Source organism: Oryzias melastigma, linkage group LG5, assembly GCF_002922805.2.
Source record: "Oryzias melastigma strain HK-1 linkage group LG5, ASM292280v2, whole genome shotgun sequence".
NCBI classification, from domain to species: Eukaryota; Metazoa; Chordata; class Actinopteri; order Beloniformes; family Adrianichthyidae; genus Oryzias; species Oryzias melastigma.
The window spans coordinates 12,212,628-12,228,658 of NC_050516.1; the positions used below are offsets into that span (position 1 = coordinate 12,212,628).

Genomic DNA, 16,031 nt, shown 5'->3' on the forward strand with positions numbered 1-16,031 from the left:
TTTCTGTCTGCACAGCTGATTTCCATCATCATCAGAACCATCTTGTATTTAAACCCACCTTAGCCACTTCTTCAGTGCGAAGTCTTGTTTTTGCCTTGCAGACAGTCTGAGCATTTTCTCTTACTTAATCTTGTTGGTGTTTGACCTTTGCCTGATTTTCCTCTTTATCCTGCCTTGGTCCTAGTTTTTGACCTTTGCCTGGTTTTGACCCCCCCTTTGCCTTTTCCATGCCTGTTTTGTCCTCGCCATTAATATCTACGTTTACACATGGATCCAACTGCTTCTGCCTCTTCATCACAGAAAGTGTTTTAGTCTTCCCCATAAATCTGTAGAAATTGAATATTCCGTCAACAGCAAGTTAGTCAGCAGAGGGACTCTTCCAAGAGTTTGAAAAGGAAAATAGAGAAAACTGTAATCAACCAGCTGTGACAAAAGGGAAAGGCAAAGAATGTGTTGCTACACTTCCAATAGTGAAGGAAGAAAGACAGAACATGAAAATGAAGAACAGAATTATTAAAGGAATTTAAAAAGAAGATAAAGGAAGTTAAGAATGAGAAGAGAGAAAAAGAAAGGAAAGGCAAAAGGAGAGGAAGACAATGGTCTTTTTATTTTTTTTTTGCTGATTCCACTGCATGGGGTATTGTTTTGTTCCATCATTTAAGTGTATTTGTGTCTTTTGCCTTCTTTAGTAAAACATATGTTTAATTAAATTAAATTCATTACACAGATTGTAGATGTTTTACCCTGGGTAAGGATTTTAAAAAATACATTATTAATACAACCACTCCAGAGGGCCCCAATCTTTTCATTAGCTTTGGGCCCCCAAACTGCAAAGTGCGCCACTGATGGATTCAAGTCTTTCTGTTGTATCATTATTTTTTAAATGTTTGCAATGGGAAAAGAGGAGAAATGAGGGCATTTTACTCTGAGGAGATGTCATAGTCTACTCCAGCCGCTTTTGCCGTTAATAACATGTCTGTGTTGATGTCATGAATAAATAAATAAAATAAACAAAATGACATTTATAGTCCTTAACAGAATTGAGCAGTCCTGATCCTTAACTCTTTTTTTTTTTCATTTTTTTGGTCAACATTAAAAACGTTTTTTTTTCATTATTATTAACATTTTAAGAGGTTGTTATTGTTATTAACATCTGAAGACATCCTCTGACTGAACAATGATTTAGTGGAAGTAGACGCTAAATGGGTAGCCGTTACAGATTATGTAGTGAGATGACTGTAAGCTAATGGGGAACGTGTAAACAAAGGGATCACGGGAAATGAGAGCAGGCTAACAGTCCCACACACATCTCAGAAGTAATTTTCTAATGAACTACAGCCACTCTGCAGAAACTAAATCCAAGAAAACGACACAAGTCTTTTGCTTTTGCTCAAAAACAGCATAAACATAATTAAAAGACCTCTGGGAACGCTTTGAAAATAGATCAAAAGATGATTGAACTGGGACTTTAAGCAGTTTGTTAAATTAAAGGGCAGTTCTTTCCTGAGTAAGTCCCAGTTTTTGCTCTTCCACATGTTCACGGTGTACTCGATCTGGAGAAAACACTCAAATGCAGCGTTTAAAAAAATATTTGTCATCTACACGCTCTTCAAATCCAACTAAAGTGTTGACGGACAACACACCAGCGAAGGTAAAGCGTGACTGTGAGACAAAGAAAGAGAGGACGGTGGGGGTGGTGGGGTAGCAAGTTGAAACCTAAGCTCTCTGAACCCTGTTTTCCCTGCCTTGGGGCATTCTGTGGCTGGTAAAAATATGTGCTGTATATTTGAAGTGTTAGATCACGTGACAAAGGCAGGGTTTGTGAATCAAAGTACACAATGATTTCAAGAGGAGCGAGAGAAAGAGAGAAGGAGGGTGTATGTTAGTGAGAGGGAGGCGGAATGCAACAGGCTGAGCTCTGTCGAGACGGACCTCTGATTCCTAAATGCAACTAGCAGTCTTCTTCTCAGCTCTTCTCCCTCTTTGCTGATTTCTCCTCTCTGAGCTTCGCTCTGTTTTTCGGCCACATTCCATCTCTGGTAAGTTTGCTTTTCAGCCTAAATTTTCTGGTAACTTTTTTTTTCTTTTGGTGAGACGAGAAGATAGTCAGAGGACATGTCAGAGCATGAGTGAGATGTGTTACTCTTATCCCACTCCCTCTTTTGTGTGTGTGTGTGTGGAGAAGGGGGATTGAGCGAGCGGAGAGATTGAATTTCCTGAGGACAGCTTTAATTGGGAACAGAAGTTTTTAGAGAAGAAAGAAAGACACAACAGAAGGAGCTTTAAGGTACACCGGTGCCTGTCCTTGTTTGTTTGTCCCACAGATGTGAGCTCACCTCTGGGTTAGTTCTTGTCCTCTTTAACTCTGAATCCCACTTCTTAATAGACTGGAACCAAGACAGGAGTTTGAAGCTATGTTTTTTAATGTTTTCTAGTCCAGCGGCGGATGAACCGTCTGCTGCAGCCTGAAGGCTTTCGGCCGGCAGACAGCCTGTCAGAGTTGATTGAAAGCTACATCAGCATCACAAATGGCTGAGCAGATATGGCCCGCTTGAGTTTGTTCACACTCAGTCATCCCCCTGACGGCTTCCATCCACACAGTTTCATAAACTGGATGGACCTTGACAGACATCGCACAGCAATCTGTCTGTTTACTGCTGCTTTAGAGGAGGGTGAAGTGGAATAAAATGAGTAACCCCTCAAATGGAAATGAAATCCTTATTTGTTTGGCGTGGTCTACATAGAAAACAAGCGCACCGTTTGATTGGTGTTAAAATTCCAGAGTACTTCCAATCATTGGGTAAAGTTCTGCATCTGCCAGCTAACACTTCTTTAATGACTGCTCACACCATGCCACTCTGCGCTATGCGTGGCAGTGCGAGGCTGTTCTAGCAAACTCCTCACAAATCTGTCGGAGATTAATTTTCCTTAATGTCTGCAGGAATGCTCGTTGGTAATGTAATTATAGACGAGTCCACAAATAGGGCATAAACACGTAGGTGCGAACGGTGCAAAATAGATTTTAAATTTAGGTCGGTCTTTTCCGGCATGCCTTTGCTTATTTATTTTGTTCCTCTGCAGAGTTTGAGTGAACTCAAATCCATCATTTCAAATGCATCTGTTGTTGGTTAAATGTCTTGGTTTCATCATGCACATAATAAACCAATGGAAAAGTTTGTGTGTACTTGCACAGTCATGTGTTAGGGTGTGTTGGGTATAACTTCTTTAACTGCATTGCAATCTCATCTTTGTTCTCTTCACTTTTGAAAAATGACAGCCCCTCAGGGTGAGAAGGCTGTCTGGCTCTTCTCCTTCCCTCTATCTTCCCTTCTTTCCCTCACTTCCAGTGACTTCTTTATCCTTTTTTTTGCCTTAAAAAAATTGCAAAATTCCTCATCCTCTTTGCTGTTTTGCACATCTGAGTTTCATTTTGTATGTTTGCTCCTCTAGTTGCTACACTAAAATGGAAACTTCCAAGACACGATTGTGCATTCGTTTTTGAAAGAGAGCACACAAAGTTTTCTCGTCCAGAATTACATATTGTCTGCAGAGTTATTTAAAGGGATTTGGTTAGAGCCTTCCACTGGTCTGTGGTTTGCTCCGACGTTCTCCCATTGGCTTCAGAGATTTGAAAGTCACTTGTGACATTTATTCTTGCTTTCCCTGTTGTTTTCCAAAATTCAAGGCTGCAGTGTGTGCTGGTATCTAAAGAGCATCTCAGCGTTTTATCACTGCCCAGAGGCCGCTCCTTAGTACGGGCTACAAATCCCTAAAACACCATTTTAATCCTCCGCGCGGACGGACAACAGGAACAGGATTGAGCGCGTGTGTGTCGGGGAGGGGGGGGGTCACTTTGGACTTTAACGCTAAATGAAAAGCTGCCTACCTAATGCTTAAATAAAGCCTGACCCATGGCTGGGCTGCTGAGCATGGAGCAACAAGGTCTGACCTTAGGAGACCCTCTGGAGCCCAGAGGTTAGCTTCTGCATAATGACAACATTGTGTGCCACATGAAACTTTATTAACACCATTACTGTCAGCTTGTCTGCACCAGAATTCTCTCACTCTGTTTCCTTGTTTGACAGATAGATTGCAGTTGTACTTTATTCCGAACAATCATCTTTTGACAAAAGTGTTCCCAGTGGACTTTTAATTTTGACTTTTCATTTTAGCTAAAATCAAAACATGTTAAACTACCATTGTGTTGTATTCTAGGCCAAATCCGACTTTATTCCCTACCCCTGTGTCAAAGTAAAGGCCCGGGGGCCGAATCCGGCCCCCCGTGTAATTCTATCCGGCCCTCCAGATCATTTTATTTATTGTTATTAATGGTCAAATGTTGACTTGCACACATTTCTAACTTATATAATTTTGACTGAATGTATTTTTATGGAGAGTAAAATATTGAAAGTTGTTTAAGGTTTATGTTGATTTATTCTGGAATAAAATCCCTGCCTTTTTATTATTCATATTTGAGTTAAAAAGTTTTAAAGTTTAAAAAAGTTGGCATTATGCCAGCTTTTTGGACTATTTTGGAATTTACTACGATTTTTTTTTCGTATTTGTGTATGCCGCCTACAATCCTGTAGTTCATATGAAATCAGTTTCTGAGTTGTGGGCGGGACTGTTAGCGCAGAACAACCTCCATCCCTTATCTCCTCCCAGCTGCTGAGAGCTCTCTGTTGACATGCTTTCCCACTAGCTTACAACCCTTCACAAGCTTAACATGAACGGTCCATCAAAAATGGTGACCAACATCAGACCCACCCAGCTGTACAGTTTTGAGCCAGATTCCAGCTCAGACAAGAAGAACAAAGACGTTCATGGATGTATTTGTCTGCAAGGGGACACATCAGAATGGAGCAGAGCAAAGAGCTTGTGGTCCGACCAGCGTTTGTTCTGAGTCATTAACACACTCTTTTTTAAGGAGTATTTTTTAATTGTTCCTGATTCATATCTATTTGAATAAATACTCAAAAATACAGCTCTTAGCTTAATTTTCTTCATATCATCAACAAAAAAAGCCATAAGAAAGTGTTAAAAACACAATAGTCATTAGAGTGGGTCTTTAAAGAAAAGAGATGTTCATTTTGGACCAAAAAAATCACAAATAAAAAAATATTTAAATATATAAAATCAAGGTGACGTATTAATTTATAAATTAATTAGCATAATGGAAAAATAACAAGATGCTACCTTCATAACAATTCAATTGCTCCAAATCATACATAGACATATTTTTGGACTTAAACATAGAGTATATCACAATAAATCTATGAAATATATTGATTATCAGATAGCGTTTGATTAATTTATTTAAAGGCAACAGAAGGAAGCAAATTTATGCAACCCCACCCCAAAAGTTAATCACTAATGTAGCTAAAATATATTTAAAAAAGTGATTAGTTTGTTTTTTTTTTTGCAATGTCTGTGTTTGCTTTTGATCTTTTTTTTAAATATTATATTTGGTCCGGTTGTTCACCCCAATCACAGACATAATCTTTGTCCTCTTCAAAAGCTCATTTAAGCCTCGAGCAGCCAAGCAAGAGCCCTTACATCTTGGCAACAGTAAATCATTTCAATAGGACGACTGTCTTAAACTTAATTCTTGGTAATAATGCTCTGAAAATAGTTGTCAAATGTTGTTTTGAAGCTTAATTTATACATGTCCGTGTGCATTCTTGACTAAGCTAACAATATAATTGCACCCATGAACTGAAAATATGTGTTCAGCAGCGCCAGAAACACTTAGTGGTTGTATGAAGGCTGTCAGATACTGATGCTTTATGGCCAAGAAATATCTGTTCTTCAGAAAGACATTTTTACATGTCAGGATGACATGAAATACAGTACTTTGCTGGAAAATCTAATTATGTTATTTACGTGTGATGGTCCCTCTTTTTTTTAATCATTGGTAATTGTGTTTGTGGGTTAGTATGCTTATTTCCTCTTTGGGTCGTTCAGCGAAGATCATCTTTGGCTGTATTCTCTCAAAAATAAGTCCGATCTGGTTTTGGTTTTTGCTTCACAGATGTGTTTTCGTGCCAAACTCAGGGAGGTTTTCTTTCAGACTCTGAACTTCGTCTGTCCTCATTATTTCCTCTGTGTTCTGCTTTTGTAGATTTGCTCTACTTCATGATGAGCAAAACCACACGCAGTCTTTTTCATCACAGAACACAGCTGCACAATAGCCGTTTGATACAACTTTGTTATGTGAGTCAAAAGAAGCCGAGTACATAAAATGCTGTTTGTTTGATTTTGCTCTGACAATGGTGCTACACAAAAGGGAGAAAAAATGGCAGATAAGCAAACCTTTTGTTGACAAAAGAACCACACAAGATCAGCGAATGCACACATGCAAAAGGAGAACTTTATTTTCCAGTTAGCTTACATCATCCTGAATAGAAAGATGGAAATCAACAACAAGAAAGCATTTAGGTACGACAATATAAAACAAGCAACTATCCAGTAGACCAATAAAAAAAGTTAATTATCAATTTCAGTGGCGGGCCGTGCATTTCACACCTAGGCCTTCAGTAGTGCTCCATCTGAATCAACCCAACCCTCAATAACTATTTTATGGCTATAAAACTTCTACTGCAGGTACAACTGCGACACACATAAAAAAGCATAAAAAAATAACCTGATAAAATTGCAATAATATTTTGGTATATAGCAAAATTTTACTCACCAAAAATCCGGATTATTTGTACACAAAATCCATCCTTTCTTTCCTCAAGAAGATTTCAATCACTCTGTCGTGCAGATTATCCGTGCGTTTTAGTTCCATCAAGAAGTCCTTTTCTATCGCCATGGAAGCTAATGCTGAAAGTTGAGCCTGCCCTGACGTATTTCTGGCATAAGTTTTAATTCGCTTCGGGGCTGAGAATGTCCGTTTAACAGAAGCAGTGGACACGGGGCTTGCTAGCTTCGGAGTTGCCCGACCCCGCTTAACAATGTCCAGCTTTTCTTGAAAAGTCCGTCTTGAAAACGGCTTTGACAGTAAGTCTGCAACCAAATCCATTTCTTCTCCTCCTTCAGCCATTGTGGATTGACAAACCAGCTATTAAATTCGATATATTTGCCTGTGCAGGTCGCTACAGATTCAGTTTACCAGGTCTGCCTAGTACACTCTCCGATTATCCAATCACAGCGCGTGAAAATCCTGACGTTTCCGTGGGCCTGCTAGCTGGCCTATCACGTGGTCTCCTCCAGATCTGATTGGTTGAAGCAACAGTTTGGTGGACCATTATTTTATGCTACAGGGCCCGCAAAACTGATTGTGAAGGCCTTCAGGCAGATTTCTTTGACCCTAGCAACAAATGGTGCTGCAATGTGATTGGTTAATGCTTAAATAGGAAAATACACGTCTGGAAGCAGCGCAACCAGGGAGACAGCAATGAAAGGACGAAGACAGAGCATTTGGAATTATAGAATACGTATTCACGGAAATAAATAATAATTAATATCAGTCTGTGATTCAGATATTTTTAGGCCAGCAGAGAAGGCCTTGCAGGCCCTGACGGCCCGCCACTGATCAATTTACTTGCCATTCCTGAATCCTCGTGTTCAGCTTCATGGGAGCTGTTTTTGTCATGAACATAACCTTGATGGGCTTTTATTTTGATAAGATCAAAGCTGAGATGCAAATGTGATCTGTTGTTATTGATGCGATAACAACCTAAAGGTGGGTTCATCCTGTGCCGCATGTGAGAATTTGGTTTTCTTAAAATGTTAAGAAAAAACTTAATCTGACCCATATAGCTCACCAGATATTAGTGCAAAACTATTTCATAAGAACATAAATGCTTATACAGTAGGAGAAATTCAGTAGAAATACAATACGGGATAGCGGCAATAATAGCTATTTTTGACTTGCTGTAAATTCTGCACTATAAGGCGCACTTTAAAGGGGCCATACCATGAAAACTCTACTTTTTGGGCTTTTCAATGCATTTTACTATCCATTCCGCACTATAAAGAACCCCAAAGGGGTATTTTAATCCGTTCATGTATTTAAGAGTAATCCTTTGAAAACCTGCGCTATCTGCAGCAGCCCCTCCGATACCCACGAAAACAAGCAGGTTGTATCGTTCTGATGTCAGCATGATGTGAAATTCATCTTCCAGGAAGAATCTGTGCTGCAAGCTCCACCCCCAGACTACAACAAACACACACCCACTTTCTCTGCAGAGCATACCGTGATCATGTGTTGTAATCTGAGAAGAAGTGGCTCTGGTAGCTCATTTGGCTGCGAGAGGTTTAGGTGTTTGTTTAAACTTCCAAAAGAAGCGCCAGCACAATAGAAATGGTTGGATTTTATCTTTGGGAGTGCGCGACAGACCCGCGAGCAACTCTGTCTGTGCTCGCCACTTCTAAGATGACATCATGAAATGGGCGGGATCGACAAGGATCGAAAGGCGGTGCCTCAGAGATCGAGTCGTTTTACTTCCGGGTATTAAAACAACCCTTTGTCCCTTTCGGGGTCGCGGGGGTGCCAGAGCCTATCCCGGCTGCTGATGGGCGAAGGCGGGGTACACCCTGGACAGGTCGCCAGTCTGTCGCAGATGATCATATATATATATATACATATATATAAATATATATAAATATATATATGACCTTTCAACTTTATGATAAAGTTGAAAGGTTTTAGAAAGTCATGGTATGGCCCCTTTAAAGCTTTCCATCTATTCATTTTCCAAACCCTTTTTGCCCCTCTAGGGGTAACATGGCTATTGGAGCCTAAAATGGCCACTCATAGGTGAAGGGAGGGTGGACTATAAACATGTTACCAGTCTGTCACATACACGCTTGCATTCACATCTAGGGACAATTTAGAGCAACCAATTAACCTATGAAGGATGTTTTTAGACGGTGGAAGGAAGCCGGAGTCCGGAGCAAGCCCACGCATGCACGCAGAAAGGTCCCCCATTGGTGGTTCTGTTTCAGGTTCCCCAGGCGGGACTAGTGGTAGTTGACTTATTCGGACTTTATATTTCACTGATCAATTCTGAATATTTGTATCAACTTCAGGTAAAACAATTCAGACTGAGGGAACCCAGAGTGACCTGGAGCTCAGTTCGATTAGAAACAAACGGAAACCACTATAAAAGATGGGTCCAAGAGCGGTTCCTGGTCCTGGATCAGGGTCCGCTTAGGTGTATTCAGACTGAAAATATGTTCCAGATTATCTGTTGTTGCAGGTCACAAACCTGCCCTAACATTCATGCTTCTAGACTGTAGAAACATGAGAAAGCAGGACTGACCAGCACATAACAGAGATATAATTAATCTTCTGAGAAATGATCAAAAAGACTGTGAAACTATGCAGCAGCTTCACTAACCTGCAGCCAAAAAGACGGAAGCTTCTGCACTCTATCATATCCACATAAAGTCCTCTCTGTTTCAAATTCACACAATTAAACTGCTGATTTGATGCGTAACAACTGTTTTCAACTAAATTTCCCAGCTAAACACAACGCATTTTTATGCTATGATTAAAAGCATGATGGTTACATTACGTTATTAAAAAGAGAAACCAAACTCCCTAAATCTTTGCTGAACAAAGGAGTTGGGCTTACGTATAGGCAGTTTAAATCCAGAGCAGGCGAACAGTGCAGTGCAAAATAATGCGAGCCATTTACAAATCATCATTTTATGGAGAAGCTCATCGCTGCATGAATGATGCTGAGGTTGGGGCATTCTGACAGAGGGTGGGTTCAACATTTCTCTGCTGCTTCAGAGGGGCATAAAAAAGTCACATTGCAGCAAACCTGCAATAGTTTATGCAGCAATTATCTTGATTGCTGCTTTTTATTTATTGTCCCATGTTCAATTTAAATAAGGTAAACAATCATTTGAGTGATAAATTGTTGCAGGTGAGTTAAAGTCACTTAACTTGATGATTGCCACATTTTTCTTTGGCTCCTTTTCATTATATACTGACCCGATGTTCAAGAGATTAGAATCAGTTTAACTTCTGTGGTCCAGCTTAGATTTTGAGTCACTTCATCTAAGATTCTTCTTTGTATACAAAGTGACACATTGCTTCTCTGTTATATTCCATTTCTCAACCCTTAGAGTAGACCTATTGTGCTTTAAAGCTGAGGATTAAATTTAATTCTCTCGTAATTTATTTCCCAGAAAACTGCTGAACCACACTACCCACAACACCGCACCAGCAGTTTTTTTATAACAAGAAAATAAAGAAAGAGGAGAGAAGAAAAGAAAAAAAGGGCTGGTCTAGGATTTAAACAAAGCCATTTAATGTGGCCGCAACCGTCCCGTTTGAAAATATTTTCATTGCATACAGTTCATAAACGGAAAAGGTGTCTGTCTTAGACGGACTGATTGAGCAATGAGTCTACCAGTCAAAATCAAATAAACGTTGTCTGGAGACTTTTGGATGGAAACAGCTAATTGTGTTCATTTTCCATCCAAAGTTTACTTATGGTGTCAGAAAATGCCAGCAGGAATAAAGACTCTAACATGTGCCTTAATGTTGGCAGAAATGTATGATGGCCCTGAAGTACAGATCACATCAACAAATTACTCGACAGAAAAACATTTTAAAGATCACAACAGTTAAAAAGCAAAACCAAAATAAAAGAAACAGCACTACATTTTAGAAAACACAACAAAATTCCAGAGACCAAAATGTTAAAGACAGACATTTCAAACAGATAATTTGACAGAGATTTCTACAGCGGATGCCCTTCCTGACACAACCCTGTATTTTATCCAAGCTGGGGACCGGCACAGGGACACTTGGGACCCCTGTGGCAAAAGTTATTTGCAGAAATCAGAATGAAATGGTTAAAAAATGAATTTCGATAGAAATTTGGAAAAGGTAGGTACTGTGAGGCATAGCTGATTGGATTACAGCGTTCAGCTAAAAGTTATTTGACATTAAGCGATACTGGATATCATCATCTAACCAGAGATATCCCATAGTCCCTGCAGCTTCTCATTGTGTTTTTTTTCCCCTAAAATTTATAATTTTGTTTTCCTATTTTTTTTTTTTTGTTTTGAATTTGATGCCTCACCCACAGAGCAACCATCAACAAAGTTTTTTTGGAGTTCATTTGTTGCCACATAATGGAAAACATGGGTGATGTTGAGCAGCTTGAGTTTATATGTTTTGGAGAGGTCTACAGAGGGGCCGTCGCCATGTCTGGGTTCACCAGATCATTCAGAGTCTCTCCTAATACCATCTACTTCACCCTTTTGGCGAGAGCTGCGCCCCGATTACAGACGTTTTAAACATTACTTCCGTCTGTCCATGCCCCGATTTGAGCATTAACCCAAGGGGGGAAAAATAAAAATAAAACTGGAGGATTTTTATTTTTTTATTTTTGACTTGATGAAAATATAAACATCATAAGCCTGTAGAGCTAGAGAGAGGGCACCTGTTATGACAGCACCCGAGATGGCTCTCTGTCTGCAGCCAACCGCCGGCAGGCCACCATAGCGATCTCCGCTGCTCAGGAACCAGCAATAGGGTGGCGACTCCGCTAGGCAGCGGAGCTTGCTACCTGACTATGCTGTCCACCAGGCGGCTGGTTACCGTGGCGGGCATGATCGCTCCAGCTCCATGATGGGCTAGCGACCTGTCCAGGGTCAACCCACCTTCACCCAGCGGTAACCAGGACAGTCTACTGCAAACCCGCAGCTCCATTAGGTTGGGAAAACGGATAGGAGTTCAGAACAAGAATCCTTGCATTGAGCGGCCATATTGAATGTTTTTGTTTACTCTTCGATCTAGTCACTGAAAACGTCACATTTCCAAGCTGAATCCCTAATTACATAACGCTTCTTGACGTTGATGTTGCACAAATCGAGTCCAGTGTGAATGCACCTTAATGCTGTCTTTAAAACATTAGTTGTGCTTTTTTTGATTGTCGTTGTGACCTTTAAAATGCTTTTTTGCCTCGAGAAATTTGTTGATGTGATTTGCATGTCAGGGCCAGAAACGCAATTAAATTTCAATTAGAGCACAAACTGCATTTTTTGTACCAAAATTGAATGCAAATCATAATTTTCAGATGCTGCTATTCTCCATATTTATCCGATTAAAAAAAAGTGAAAATGATTAAAAATGGTTGAATTATGGCTTTGTCGACTCGGCTACACTTCTGGTTAGTTGTAAAAGTTTTCCAAATCAGACTTTTTTTTTTGTCTTTTGGGGGGATTTGTGCACCCGTGTAGTTTCACAACCACAGACTAGAGCTAGCATGAGTTGGACAAAGCCATAAATTCAATCACATTCACATCCAGGATGAGTATGGTGGACACCGTGTTCCTGACATTAACTTGCTTAGAAAGAATTTCAACTTTTTAAAGTTTACAGCTGAATCTGATGTTCTCTTTCAGAGAATTTTTATTGAAAAAAGTTGCAAAAAAACTGAAAGAGTCAGAGAAACGGAAATCCCCATCGATTTACCCAAAATCTGTTTTTAATCCCTTAAGTCTGGGAAAAAGAATCATCAGTTTTGTGGATGTATGTATGTGTGTGTTTATGAGGGGGGTAGGTGTGTGTGTGTCAGCAATACCGGGACCAGGTGACCCAGTTTGACCTGACCCAGGCAGGTCTCATAAAAGCAGCATTGAGGACTGGAGGCCCAGGGACACAGCGCTGCTTTTGTTGCCCTGCCCAAGGTGTATTCCCCCCAGAGGGGGCTGGTGGGGGTGGGGTGTTACTCATTAGAGAGACACAAACCATTCCTTGGCGTGGGCACATTTTATTTCAGGTTTTATTACTGGAAATATTTTTTTTCAGTATTTTATGCATGCTTTCTACAACCACTTGGACCAGCTTCCCCCTCCTCCCATGCTGTTTGGTCACGGTCTGCTCTTATTAATCCATTTTCCAGTGTGGCTCTAATTAACAAACCTCTGTTCCTTTCTAACTCACGGCCATCCAGATGTTTCAAACTCCCTCTTTCCTTTTCTTTGTTTTCCCCTTTTCTTTTTCCAATTAAAAAAAAAAAGTTTTCAACACGTGTTTTTTGTTCCAGTTCTTTCTTTCTCATGATTTCACTCAAACTTTGGGTTTAAAAGTCTTCTTGAAGTTGTTACATCTGTGGTAGTGTCCTGTGTCCTCTATTTACTACGCCATTCTTCAAGGTCAATTGCCGCTGTCAATGGTGCTTTAGCAAACGTGGACGGTGTGTGTGTTGTGTGTCTGTATGTGTTTTCTGCTGATTGCTTGGCCATGAACAAGATTAAAGTCACAGAACATCTGTGTATGTCCTCCGCTTCTGCCTATACATGTCCATTCTTGTATGTATCTGTGTTGAGCTTCTAAAGAGGCATGTTTATGATTTACAAGATGTGTGTAACTGGGACTTCAATAACTTTAGACTCTGTTCAACCTGTGTTTGACATTCTTGAACTGCTAAACGGCAAAAAACTTTGTGCAAAAGTTTCAATGACTTCCTGGCTGGTCCCACAGAGAGAAAAACCTGCAGCATTATTTACAGAAAATTCACCAATTTGGAAAATGTTGCTTAAAAATCAACAGATTGCGTGCAAATTCAGAGATTTGTCTGTAAAAGTTCTTTGTGTTTCATATATGTATGCATAGAAGACTCTTTACAAGAATATTAGATTGTTTAAAAGTGTTTGAGTTTTCCAGTTCAGAGGAGAGAGGTCACTCTCTAAAATCAGCTTCATTAGAAAGGGTCACAAAAGTCATTAAATTAGTGCTAGATTTTAAACCAATGCTAATGCTACGGTCACATATAAAACTGCCACCGCGACGAAGAGACATCGGCAAAAGATTTTTTTTTCTTTTTCTATTTATTTTATTTTCACAAGAAAACATAAACATTAAAAAAATACAAGAAATCTTATGCAGGGGAAATGAAAGGGAGCACAATGAAAAAAAAATAAAAAATTCTGCCCCTATTACATGCAACAAAAAGCAAGAGGTACATCTACAACTATGCACGCATTGTCATTCAAAACAACCTACAGCATAAACACCAAAAAATGTTGAGAACATCTAAATTTAGATCATTTTAAAGTATTTTCATTTTTACGCTGTTACAGTAATTAATCAAACATTAGTTGTATTTTTGTAGTAGTTCTTCTTCGAAGAGTTAAAATGTCATGCTAGAACCCGATTTTTAAAAAAAAAATTGTTTTCGTGGTCATGAATCTAGAAGTTGGTAGTCACATGGCCATCAGGAGTGCAGAATTTCTCACTTTTTATAGACTTCCAGGCTACCAGGCACTTGATTGGTCGTAGTCCGGGAACATTTACACATTGTCCAGTAAGAGCTGCTGCCGGCCGGCGATTCAAGCTGCCGCCCAGCTGTTGCACAATTTTGAAATGACATCATCACTGGACTGCCACCGTGCGGCCTCGAAATGTGCCCTGGAAGCCACTGACCGATGTCAACTTTTGGAGAAAAATCTTCCGGTCGACGTAAAATGTTAACTTTTTCTCAAAATGTGCAAAAATGTGTCTAGTTACAAATGTTGTCATTCGGCTTCCTCACATTCATGTTACCACATGATGGCATGATGGCACCTCCCTGCTTAATTGTAGAGTTGTGCAATATAATTGTAGTTGTAGTGTGCAACACATAATGGCATCTTACTGTTTTAATAAATGCTGCATCACAAGAAATAAAAATTGATAAGGATTTCCGATACACTGCCAGACCTAACCCACAATTAATTCTATTCCTAGCCCTAAAATGTAATATTTAACTTAACTCAACTCAGCTTTATTTATATAAAACCAAGTGCTGAACACCAAAAACATAAAGACAACAACACTAAGACAAGATAAGTAAATAAGTCAATATTTTTAATTAATATTTACGCTCGGTTAAACGTCCTCACGATCGTAAAAGTCCTCACAGCAGTTTGTCAGTTATCAGGGTTTGGTCCTCACAAGTACAGAAAGACGTGAACAAACACAAACAAACTGATAGGTGTGATCATCTTTTTCTTTGGCATTGAAGCTCTTTTAACACTTTTTAAGATACAGAAGCTGCTAATAAAAGATGCATTAAAAAACTGTTTAATTGTAAAGCAAGACGAATCTGTTCAAATATCTGATGAATATAGAAATGTGACTTTATTGCAGGAATGAGTAATTGTTGCTGGATTATTAACACACAACCTGATTCTAATTAAAGTTTGAGATTAAATGTTTAAACTCTGAAACATTTTTTTACATTTCTTTCGAATTTTTGCAACACAAACAGCAATAATAGGTCAAAATTGCTCTATGAAGCATCAAATTTCAACTTTTTACAATAATTTAGTTCTTATGAGTGTTTCTATAAAAAGAATTGAAAAAATATCTTCTTTTTGACTAAAGGTGAAACATATTAATTGGTTTTATTCTATTTACATTTATAATCATCATAAATGTTTTATTTTTTTTTTTAGTTATCTGTTTTGCTTAGAAAAACATAGAAATTTTGTTAAAGGAAATTGACCTACTGATTTCATCAAACGATATTGCATCCTTTAAGTAAAGAGTGACTTAAAAAATGCTGATCTTAATACGTTCAAATAACGAATAAACTGGAAGTGTTTTATGAAACATGGAGTATCCTAATATTCAGATGCAATCTTTGTTTTGTTTTAATTAAGTGACAACATTTAGGTTCAGTTTAGGGCGTTTATAGACTCTTTGTTCTCTCAGTGTGCCGTACCCACCCTGGGTGATTGAATCCCATGCCGACGCAGGCCCGAAACAACAAGACATTCTTTGGCTGAGCCGTACAGTATTTACCACAGCTCCAGAGAGTTTAACTCCACCCGCTCATGAAATCCCTGACAGGAAAAGAGTAAAAGATAAAGGAAGGGCTGAACACTTTGTTTTTTTGACAAGGTAACAAACCACAACTTAAATACTGAAAATGAGACATCCAATTATATGTGCCAAGTCCTCCTTTAAAAAAAGAGAGAGAGAGAGAAAAGTAGTCTGGTGCTGACGGGTACACTGAGACTGGTGTTATGTGATTTGGTTGAAAGGGTTAAAACGGCCCATGTTGAGACAGGGT

The 16,031-nt window shown here is 39.2% G+C and overlaps 1 protein-coding gene across 1 annotated transcript in view; it reads left to right on the forward strand.

The window, feature by feature from the left end:
* Positions 1–1,686: 1,686 nt before the first annotated feature.
* The window catches only part of LOC112145266 (retinoic acid receptor gamma-A), a 42,718-nt gene continuing 28,373 nt past the window's right edge, over positions 1,687–16,031 (forward strand). The window contains exon 1 of the mRNA XM_024270399.2: positions 1,687–2,039. The gene's annotated coding sequence lies outside the window, so the exon portion shown is untranslated. The remainder of the gene's footprint in view (positions 2,040–16,031) is intronic.